The following is a 12,837-nucleotide window of genomic DNA, read 5'->3' on the forward strand; positions in this document are numbered from 1 at the left end:
ATTACATTGTAATAAAGCAATCGTTAAGATGAGATAAATTACATTCTTTAAAAAACATATCTGAAAAAAAAAGATTATAATTCAGTTTGTTTGTAATATATTGTGAATTATAAGATTTAACACGCGCATTGTAATTATGCAATATTAAGGAGGGTTTTTTTGTAGAAATTTTGTTAAAAAGACAGAATAATCCTCTGTTGAACTGAAGCATAAATAAATAAAATTTTTATCCTGATCGATTCATAACAACACATTATATAGATGATTTCATAAACGGTACTCGTATACTATTCCGTGTAAAAAGAAAAGGAACTGTGTCAGCCTTTGCCGGATGAATCGTAGAAATCCAAGGTAAAACCATCCAGATTAGCGTCACAAAATAACCATTTACATGTATTTATATTTTAAGTTTATTAATAAGAAAGTGACGATTGAAATTCCTGGGTCGTGTGTACAGAATGGACGAACAGCGACTAAATAAACAGATTTTCATTAAAATCTGTGAACAAAAGAGCAACTTTGGGACCTACAACGATGAAAAAAGAATTACAGAACTTAGGGATCCGTGAACAGGAAACGAAAGATAGAAAGCTAATCTGACAAAAAATACGTAAAATTGAGTTAAAAATGTGCAATGAAGGAAAAGACATACCAAAGTGAAACGGTAAAAAAAAAATAAATGCCAAACATATATAAAGAACAAAAGAATGTTGAAGGAAATGAAAAAGAAAGCGGAAGAAATGACATTTGTGTGGTTTGTAGTCGGCCTAAATGCAAAAAATAAAAACATGAAATAATGTTATGGTATTTTAATGGAGATACAAAGTATAAAAAATAACTAACAATTTAGAAGGCATAATGAAAATTATTTTACTGCATATTTACGTACATATTAATAATAAGCTGAATAAGGTGCAGAAAATTCAGTTTTTTAAACATTTTCAATTATTATTTAGAATTTCATTTTCAGAAATAATATTATGTGTTAGTAAAACAAAATCTTTTAATTCTATTTAAAATAAATTGTCGGGAGAAGTTTTTAAACGATTTGGTAATCTATTTAAAATCGCAACAGAAGCATAAGGCCCTTTGCCGTAAGCGCTGAGTTAAATGAAACCGGTTCTAATATCGGCTACAGATCTGATTACGAGATCATGGATACCGTCGTTCTTTGGTGGTTGGGTTTCAATTAACAACGATCTCAGGAGTGGCTGACCAGAGACTTTAAAGACTTTAGTTCATTTACATTTATACACGTCATCCTCATTCATCCTCTGAAGTAATATTTTACAGTTGTTCTGGAGGCTAAACAGAAAAAGAAAGAAGTTCTTTATCGGCATTAACCGGTCGGGGTCTAGTGGTGAACTTATCATAGTGAATCATTTGATTTCGAAGTCAAGAGTTCTAAGATTCAAACCCTAGTAAAGGCAGTTACTTTTATACGGATTTGAATACTAGATTGTGGATACCGTGTTTTTGATGGTTAGGTTTCATTTAAACACACATCTCAGGAATAGTTGATCTGAGACTGTACAAAACTACACTTCATTTACATTCATACATATCATCCTCTGAAGTAATACCTTACAGTAGTTCCAGAAGCTAAACAGAAAAAGAGAGTTCTATTATCAGATTTGATAGCATGGATATTGTTATTTTTTTAAAAAGGGATAACTAAAAATATTTCATTTTCTAAATATCAATCTACACGATTCATATTTATTGCCGCCAAACAATTTTCTAACAGCCTATTTATGCATTTTGAAAATTTGTTTTAACTTTTTAGGAAAACCGTAAAGAGGTTTACTATACTTTAAAATTCAATATACATAAGTATAGTACATATTTAATAATTGTCAAGCGTAAAGTTTTATAAAATACTTCATACGTGTTTACTTTGCCGTTTTTAATAAATTATCAAACGATTTAAAAAATCTTAGCGCCGATTTATTTAAAATACAGACGGTTCAAAGAGCGACACAATCTCACGGAAGAATGTTTTCTTCTTTAGTTGCAAGTTTAATCAGGTAAAACGGGTTACAAAATGCAGCAGAATATATTCGTCGCCTCCCGATACATTAGATGTGCCAGTTACGCCCAGACCCAGAACGCCTTCACAGAAAAGTAGTTCTCCATCAAGCGGCAGAATCAAGAGACAGGGAATGCGATAGACGCAGCCAAAAGCGCTCGACCGAAAACGGTAGCATCAGAAAAGTCGATCGACGTGCAAGCTTTATATTCTGTTAGTGCCAAGAAATCTGTGCTACGTCTATCTAACCGTTTTGATCTTTTTTGGTAACGCCCGCACGGCATCGAGCAAGCGTTTAAAGATGCGTTCACGCAGAATTGCTGTCGTTCACGAGTTGTTACCTGAAGACACTGGAAAAGGTGTAGCTTTCTGTCAGCGGTTCACGTCATAACTCGGACGGGGATGAATTGGACGATCGGTTTCGATCCGACGAGGCACGGTTCCAGCAATATGGAACTACCATGAACGCACAGAATTCACGCATCTCGCGTACGGAAATCCACATCGGTGCACTAGTCTCCTCTCCGCGGACAAATAATGGGAGTTTCGCGTGCAATATCAGTAGTCGAAACTTCATACATTCTTTCCGGCACTGTGAACTATGAGCGCTACATACAGACAGGGCAACAATTTGTAAACACTATACCTCCAGACCGGATAGATTACACGTGGTTTTAATAGGACAATGCTACGGCTCATATAGCCGACTTTCTTGTATCAGTGTTTTCGTGGACAATTGATTTCGAAGGGATTGTGGCCCCCTCGGTCTCCTGATTTATCCTTTCCTGACTCTTTCTTGTGGGGGGATACCTTAAGGATGCCGCTTACAAAACTCATCCTCACACCGTTCCTGAATAGCAGAGCGAAATTAAACGATGTGTCGCGACACATTTTTTAAAACGATGTTTTAAACGAAAAATATCTATTTTTCGAAGCGAATGAATTATCAACCCCTCGAATTACAAAACGGTTTATTTCAGTATATTTTTCTTCAATCTAATGTTTTAAGTAAATTTCAAAAGATAGCTACGTATTGTAATGGATACAATGATTTGATTTCAGGAAAATTTCGACATATCTTGGCGTTTCACAGCCTCAGACCCCAAAACCAGCGTCAACTCAAAAGTTTATAATTTTTTTTTTTTTGTCTTCAGTCATTTGACTGGTTTGATGCAGCTCTCCAAGATTCCCTATCTAGTGCTAGTCGTTTCATTTCAGTATAACCTCTACATCCTACATCCCTCACAATTTGTTTTACATATTCCAAACGTGGCCTGCCTACACAATTTTTTCCTTCTACCTGTCCTTCCAATATTAAAGCGACTATTCCATGATGCCTTAGTATGTGGCCTATAAGTCTGTCTCTTCGTTTAATGGCCTATAAGTCTGTCTCTTCTTTTAATGGCCTATAAGTCTGTCTCTTCTTTTAATATATATATATTTCAATTTCTTGGGAACACGATAACTGCCTTAATTTTTCAAATTGTTCCTTAAAAATAACTCGTCAGAAAATCTCGGTCTAGTTCGTTAACGGCCAAAATCGGATCATGGGACTGGAAATGGGGGAGGGCCTTTCGAAAAAACAAAATATCGCTGCGACTGTCTTATTAAGTAAAATATCGAAAAGTGTTTACTATTCTTTGGATAAGGGTTTAAAACTTATCTAAGTAAAGCTTTATGATATTATTTAATTTTTTATTATTTTAATTTTTTTTCTGATGCCTTTCCCTCAAAAATTATTGCATACCAGCACGAAGCCGACTAAACTATAGCTGATATTCAGCCCTGAAATTAGTCTTTTTACTCTGTTCATCGCATCGAACGGTTATATCGTGTCATAATAAACGTAAAGAAATCAACTTTATATGTTATCACTTATATATCTTGCACGACTTGTATAACACAGAAGTCACAGATCAGGAATTTATAATGTAATAACTTGTTCAAACGCTTCTTCATTCTGTTTAGCGCTGGTAAAGAAGCAATTGATGAAAGACACGATGATATCGTCGTTTCCAACTTGTAATTCTGTGTTTTGTAATTCATTTTTTGTGAGCAAGCGAACAGTGAAACTAAAATCGGTAGATGATAATCTCATGTTCATACTAATATTATGAGCGCGACATGACGCCAGAAAATCAGAGAGAAGTGAGCCATACAGATTCAGATGATATTATTGAACTGAAAAACGATTGTCGCAACATTTTGGGAACAAAAGAATCTAATAACAGAATTGATGGAGCTTGGGACTGCAGCGATATCAGAATCTTATTATGAATTGAAGGATGCTAAACAAATCAAGCGGTGCAGGCTGCTCTCGATGGCTGTTATTCGTCTGAATGAAAATGCATAATCTTACCCTGTAGGCCACTTAAAGACTTTAGTTGTCGGTTCAAGTTGGAGTTTTTTATTGTCCGGACATGCTTGAATACCTTCTCTTTATTAAGATAAAGATTTGTCTGTTAATCGGTATAATGAACTAACAAGGTGCTCAGAAATAGACGGGTGGTGGATTTCAAAATTCATTTCTACAAAAGTCGGTGTTGCGGTGCAACAAGACTCTCGGGTCCACCCGAGAGTGGAAAGCGACTAGACGAAAGTTTAGTGCAGATATGTTTGTAAGATATAGCGATCCAAATAACAAAATATTTAGACAACGTTTTTTTTTTTTATTACCAGAAATCATGAACATGCTACATTTGTCTATACATTGAGGAGAAAGGACTTTTCACGATAGCTTTAGATTTTTACTAAAGTAAAACTTGCCGGTTTTAATCGTTTGTCCTAACATCGCATAAGAAGAGCCGAACAATTTTTTGTAATTAAGAATTACATTAAACCCGATTGAAGTTTAGATATTTATTTTAAAACACGATAGATAATCGCAGCCGATACGATAATTTTTTTTTATTTCTAATTCCTTAAGAAGAAATTGTAGTTTGAAAAAAGTCAATAAAATATTTATAGACATTTATACATGTCCATTTGCTCATTTGCCGTAAACAAAGGATCGAATGCGACAAGATACGAGATACAAGTCCCACAAAACGGCATTTGCCGTTCTCAAGAAAAAAGCATTTCACGCCGGGCATAATAAGGAAAGCGAGGGCTGAAGCGATTACCCGTTGTCTTCTACCCAGAGTAGGCCACCCCACTAAAGCGCAGAAAATCTTTCACCTGTACAAGCAACACCTTCACTCTGTTCAACACTGGGACCGGTCGCGTATGTAAATCAATATTCTTTATTCGAATACATTAAAGAACGGCTACTTTCAATGACGAATGAGTGTTCTTCACATGTCGAAACAGTCGATCCACTGAAAAATTCATAATAAAACATGTTTTAACCGCAAACACCACCATTAATTTTAAATTTATGATGACGATGTAGGTCATCATTACTTTCAGCGATATGTGTGTATATCGTCGATCGTTATTTAATATACGCAACGATCATTATTTACAATTCAACCTTTAAAATTATTGTTGGTTTTCGTAATCTAATAGCTATTCGGTTAACGGTGTAAATTTATAACGGCGATCTGCATCGATCAGTCATCATTACTTTCAAAGAAAGCAGATGATTTTTAATTTTTTATAGTTGTAATAGCTTACTATCGACAGCCGATGTTATTTTGTTTATATTATACATACGAAACGAGATCGCTCGGACATTATTTTGTTAAATAAATAAAAGGGCGTACCTCGAAAACGGCGTGCCCTACGGCATTTTTAACACCATTTTAAAATTCTTAACCCGAAAGGAATTTTTCCATCGCCCGGATCGATCGGCCCTAATCCCACGCGTCTAGCGGCTACCGTTCTCGAAATAATAGCGCGAGCGAAATTCGCCCCCGCAGAATTGCAGGACCAAAATATTTCATATAAAGTAATTTTTTAATAGTAAATAGCAATCTTTACCGACAATATTTTCAAGCTTAGTGATTTTTTTAACGCGTATAAATAAGGAATTTAAAATCTTCACTTACACTGATTTTTTTTATTATTATGAGCGATAGAGGGAGAATTATTTTGAATCGCCGGCTCTTTTTTCTCCCACCTGGCAACCTTTATACTACATATTACACATCAAATGAAAAATGACCTCGGAAGCCGAGTCGAATCGGAACGGCATATTTTTTCACGTATCGATACGTGAAAAATAACGGTTGCCGAGTTATTGGCGGTAAAAATCGGCAAAAAAGCTCCCTTAGCCTAGAAAAACGCCCTTACCGCGTCGAAGCGATTTTTCCAAAATCGTTGTCGTCACAGTTAAAAAGTAAAAAAAAACCCAAAAAATACTAGATTTTCTGCTGATTTTTTTGACGGCAAGCACGTTTTTGTCGCGCGACGAGGGTTCGGGCAGTTAAGTTTTGAAAAACGGCCTTAAGGGCTGATTTATAAAAAAATCGTAAACGAACGAACCGAGTGTCAGAGTAAGAGAAGGAAGCTACGCAGTAGGTAAAGTCGGCTCGGAAATCCGATTTTTCAACTATAAATGGATTATCTCTAACCGTTATCGGTATAGAACAGTGCCGTTAATTGAACCGAAACCGATAGTAGGATCGAGTTGAAAATACGGTAGAATGTTGAAAGCGATCGGTCGGCCGGTTTTTCGGAAATTCAAGTACGAAATCCGATTTCACGTTGTCTCAGGCGAAATGCAAACTTTCAGCGTTTCCGTATACCCGACATATGCATTATGACGGAGAGAAACCGTTCACGACTAAAAACGAGATTCGCCCAAGATAGGGTCAGGAATGATGAACTAAAAAAGAATTCTCAGCCGGCAAGACAGACAGCCTCGCTCTGTCCATGTCTCTCGCTCTCTCAGAGAGAGAGAGAGAGCAAGTGTGTGTGTGTGTGTGTGTGTGTGTGTGTGTGTATGTGGTGTGTGTGTGTGTGTGTTGTGTCGTGTGTGTGTGTTGTGTGTGTACATTAAATAGTCAATTGTCAATGTCTCTCTCTCACACTTTCTCGCTCTCTCTCTCTATCTGTGTCTATGCGTGCGCGCGTGCGAGTGTATGTGTATGTGTTAATGTGTATGTACACTATTGTCATATTCACTCACTCTCTCACTCAATCATTCTCTCTCTCTGTGTGTTTGTGTGCGCGCGTATTTCAATTGTAAATATGCTTACTGTAAACTTAGTAATCGGGAGTGTGTGCGTTGGTGTGAGGTTGATGGTATGTTGCCGGGCTAGACGCACATTCTTACTCTGTTATTATTGGCGCGGAGGGGATAACGTGATGCGCACTGCTGCTCTGCGCACCTCGCTGCAGACCGCTTAGCAACCGCAGCCCCTAACAACCGCCACTCCTTGTAATCTCCAGCTGTTCCATTGAAACGGCTTTTCTATAATTACCACCCTTTTCTGTTAATGTAATAAGATTAAATAATATTTAAATTAAATTATCATAATTCCCTATACGTAATCTACAGTATCTTATTATAATAAATAAATAAAAATATACATATAATCCTCATTCATCCTCTGAAGTATTATCTGAGGCTAAAACACGAAAAAGAAAGTATACATAATAACATATGTTTTGCATCAAAAATTACAGTTTATTATATATATACTAGGACATCATTAGTCGTAATAAAATAAATATGTAAAAATAATAAATAAATAAAAACAGCATTATTTTATGTGAAATTGCAAAACCGGCAACGAGTTAAGTGTAATCTAAGATACTGAAGAGCGAATCTCTGTTATCATCGGCTTAATTTTTATCGAATTTCCTATTCTGATTAGAAAGGTACTGAAGGAATTTGTGAGGGCGGTGTATAGTAACGCTTTACCGGACTATGACGGATGATAATTAAAGAAAAAAAATTTAATTGACACACACACATACGCACGCACAGTGTTAAGATGGTCGAAGTATACTAATAAATTTCATTTTTCTCCCGCGCAACTTATATACATTTTTCACAGGCTCCAGTACGTAGTTGCTGTAGCCGAATCGTCTAAGGCGTCAGTCAACCCTGTCTCACCGTAATACAGATCGATTTTTGATGAACTCTTTTTTTTTTCACTTTAAAATCATTTATTTTTTTAATTCAAACCAGCAGCTGCTCATCAGCGGTAACAAACTTTGAATTAATTATTATAAATAATATTTAAAACGAAAATATTACCCAAGTTGACGCCCCTGCGGAATTACAAACTCCCGCCAAGGGAATAGGGAATTTCCAACTGGGATTTCCTAATAAATTACATATTTACATTTTTACATTTTTAAAAGTACATAAATCATTAATTTTTTTTTAATTTTATTATTGACTTATTATTTATTGTTATTTTTTTTTACAATCAGAGGTTAATAATTATTAATAAATCAATATATTTAAATTGAAAAAAAAAGGAGATGACGTCTGATTCGAACCGATATGCCTTCCTCTTGTAAGATCCAAATATTTCATTAATTAACATTTTATTGAGTTATAACTCTGGAACCGATAAAAATAAGTACCGCTTATTATATATCGTCGAAAAGCTCTCAACGACGGCTTACTGCGATTAAGAAAAAGTCAAAAATACTTATTTTTGATCGGTTCCAATGTTATAGCCAAATAAAATATTAATTAATGAAATATTTGGATCTTACAAGGGGAAGGCACCTAGGTTCGAATCAGACTCCAAAAAAAAATTATTAATAAAATAAAATTTGATGTACTTTTCAATTAAAAAAAAGGATATATGTAATTTAATAGGCGTACAAGGAAGTCATGTGGTGTCCACATCAGATTTCTTAATTAAGTATTTCCAGCTGATTTGTTTCCTTTTCCAAATATCGGCTGATATTTGGAAAAGGATTTATTTATTATAATAAATAAATAAAAATATACATATAATCCTCATTCATCCTCTGAAGTATTATCTGAACGGTAATTACCGGAGGCTAAAACACGAAAAAGAAAGTATAAATAATAACATATTTTTTGCATCAAAACATATGTTTTGATTCAAATTCTATAATTAATAAAAATTAATTTCCGGATAACGGAGATCCGGTCGACCAAGAGTGTAGCCGATGAGTTAAACGGTTAGCGCTCGACCTGCTAATACTTACGCCGTTTGAATCGTAAAAATCGGACCAGCGGTTGCCGAGATATTACCGCGGCACCCCATCGCACCCCCTTCACGATTTCCGAACGGCGCCCCGGAGGCGCTTGAAAATATCATCATCTGACGGGAACCACCGAGAGCGGATGGGGTTGCGTTGAGGGGGGTTGACAAAATTTTTCAGAGCGCTAGGACCCACCGTTTTCGAGTTATTTGCGATTTTCTTCCAAAAATTCGCATCCTGTTAAAAAGTAGTAAATTTTTCCCAAGCCACGATATATATATATATATATATATATATATATATAAATAATTGTAAAAATTAAAATATATTTTTAAATGAATTCAACTAAAAAAAAAAAAAAAGAAATAAAAAAAAAAGAAAAGAGAGTATTTAAATAAAGAGTAAAACATAGTTACGAGGTATTTAAATATTAAATCAACTTTGAGAGAGATGTAATTTTTAAATGTATTATTACGTTGTATAAATAGCAGGTATTTAAAAATTAAATGTCCTCGCCTGTCTTATATCGATAAGAAAACATTTAAACGCGGTTATTTAAATTTTAAAGAGCTCTTTAATATCATTAAACAAAAAGAAATACTTTCAAATAATTTTAATTTTTATATATATTTTTAATAGGGACGATTACGTATGTGTATACAGAGTGTTTCTAAAATACTGGACTGGCAATACTTTTTCGGATTCTATCGGACAGACAGACACACACACACACACACACACACACACACACACACACACACACACACACACACACACACACAGAGAGAGAGAGAGAGAGAGAGAGAGAGAGAGAGAGAGAGAGAGAGAGAGAGACACAGACAGAGAGAGAGAGAGAGATTGAGACAGACTGACAGACACAGACAGAGAGAGAGAGAGAGAGAGAGAATGAGAGAGAGACAGAGGCACACACACACACACACACACAGAGAGAGAGAGAGAGAGTGAGAGAGAGAGAGTGAGTGAGAGAGAGAGAGAGAGAGAGAGAGAGAGAGAGAGAGAGAGAGAGAGAGTGAGAGAGAGAGAGAGTGAGTGAGAGAGAGAGGGAGTGAGAGTCGGGAATGCTTTGGTATTGCTCGCAGGAGATTTTAGGCAAACATTGCCTGTAATTTCTCGATCGACACCAGCAGACGAAATAAATACTTGCCTGAAATATTCAACACTGTGGCGACACGTACGTACATAGCAGTCGACTACGAATATGCGTGTCCAGTTGCAGAACGATCCATCAGCTGAGGTATTCTCACGACACTTACTGGACATTGGAAACGGACAGCTGCCAGTCGATGAGACGTCTAGACGAATATCATTTCCTGATAATTTTTTGTAATTTAGTAACTTCGAAAGAAGAACCGATCGAAAAAGTATTTCCTGATATTCAAATTAATCATAGAAATCACGATCGGCTCGGTGAACGAGCTATCCTTGCCGCAAAGAATAAAGATGTCTATCGACTTAATAATGTTATTCAATCCGGCATTCAAAGCGAGGAAATTACATATAAGTCGGTAGACACCGTTGTGGAAGCAGATGAAGTAGTTAATTATCCAACGGAATTTTTAAACTCACTTGATCTGCCAGGGATGCCACCACACATATTAAAATTGAAAATAGGTGTGCGAATTATCCTGTTGCGGAATATTAATCGGCCAAAACTCTGCAACGGCACGCGACTTGCAGTTAAGAAATTGATGAACAACGTAGTGGAAGCGACGATTTTAACGGGGCCTTTCAAAGGTGAAGATGTGTCCTCATTCCTCGAATACCCATGATCCCGACCGATTCACCATTTCAATTTAAAAGATTGCAATTCTCAATTTAATTGACAAGGATTACATATGTACTTGCTTTTACGAGTTCATCTCTTGCTAATATTTGTGTGTGATACAGGCAAGTGCAAATTATTCATTATTATTCATATTAAACGTTTATGTTATCCTTGTTCATGTGTAGCCCATTTTATGGGTTATTAAATGCAAACTATCGTTCTTATCAAATCTACTTTTAATTTAAACACTACTTCAGAATTATAAAACTTATGTGCGATATATTTCATATATTATTATTGATAACTATTATTATATTTCGTGTTGTTCATCAAAAGTTCGTGTTCAAACGTCGGTTACTCAGAGCAAATTACCTTTACTTGAAATGTTTATTGCAATCAACTCTATCATTTAATCTAATTTAACTTGTTAATCGCCGAGATTAATTCTTATCTATTCATGCACTGAATTCATATTCTCTTAAATTAATCTAAAGAAAATTACTCCTGATATGAAGTTATGTTTTTGTACTTCTTTGTAACTTAATATTTTCAAGAAAGCTTACTATTAGAATAAATTCTATTTATATTATTATTTATTTTAATGTGATTATATTGTGATTTAACGCCTTCTATACTGAAATTATTGTAATTAATGTTTCCTAACCTAATGAAATCTGTTCATTGCTAATCTTCATAGTACAGTATATGTTAGTAGTGCAACTGTTTTCCAGTTACACTTTCTATTGATGTTATGTCTTAAGTATCTAATTTGAATTTAAGGTGTTTTATGTTCTCTTATTTTCAGGCTCTGTTACATTGTGTATTTTTAAAAATGTTTATTCATCTATTTTTATATTTAACATCATTATTCATTTGTTGATTCAGTTGCTATGCTAAGTATTATTAAGTTATGCTAATTTCAAAATTTCCTGTTATGTTTTAAGATTATGATTATAACATAAGTTCATTGGTTACACTTTCAATAAAGTCCAATTTCTTTTGGCAAATACTAGCTGTGTGTTTTTTGTTAACTTTACCCAACAGGATCTGTGGGGATGGTATGCCTCTCCTTCGTTTTTAAAAGCAATGGGAGCCCGAGTGCTCTCCAAACATGTAAATTTAAACCAGTATTTGTTTCGGTTCCGCCTGGCAGCTGATGAGCTGTGTGTCTGCGGAGTGGTCCAGTCGAACCAACACATGATGTTCGACTGCCCAGCTCTTTGGGAGGATAGAACTCAGGCCACCCTGGGACTTAGAGGTCAAGGGGAAAATTGGCCACTCACAAGCGGCGAGTCAACGTGGAGAGATCCGCATTGTCGGATCGCGTGGGAGTTGCTTTGTTCAACCGACATCAGTAGTTAGCCTAGGGAAAAGACCCCTACCGCGCTGCTGTAGGAAGCAAACCGAGAGATATGGCTGGCTACCAACCAGATTAAGGCTCCAAGAGTTTTAATGGTGGATAGGTACTTGCTGGCATTCAACGGCCTAGGTGTGGCAGCGAATTGCTGGCATTCAACGGCCTAGGCGTGGCAACGAATTGCTGTCTTTGATGAGATAAATTTAATTATTGATATTCATATATGTTTAGTAGTTGACGGGGTGCGCCTACCCATTTTAGTGATATATGACAAGTGGGCGTTGCGACAAGCAATTGAGTGGTGTATGATACCACGCTTATTCCTCTCACGCTTTTAAGTTAGCTCTAGGAACTAGTTAGGACACTGGTCGCTAAACTGTTTCGAGGCTAACAGTTCAGCTTGTTTTTTGATAAATTTAAATCCCTAACCAAGTCATTTAATTCACTTTGTGATATAAGATGTGACTTATTGGGAGATAATTCAAATTCAAAATCATTGTTGTCTTCTTCAATACCGCTCGATTCTTCATCGCCGCTTTCAAACCATACATTCACAGGTGGCTCAGGAACTGGAATAATTTCACC

This window comes from Lycorma delicatula, chromosome 3 (assembly GCF_047948215.1).
Source record: "Lycorma delicatula isolate Av1 chromosome 3, ASM4794821v1, whole genome shotgun sequence".
NCBI lineage: Eukaryota > Metazoa > Arthropoda > Insecta > Hemiptera > Fulgoridae > Lycorma > Lycorma delicatula.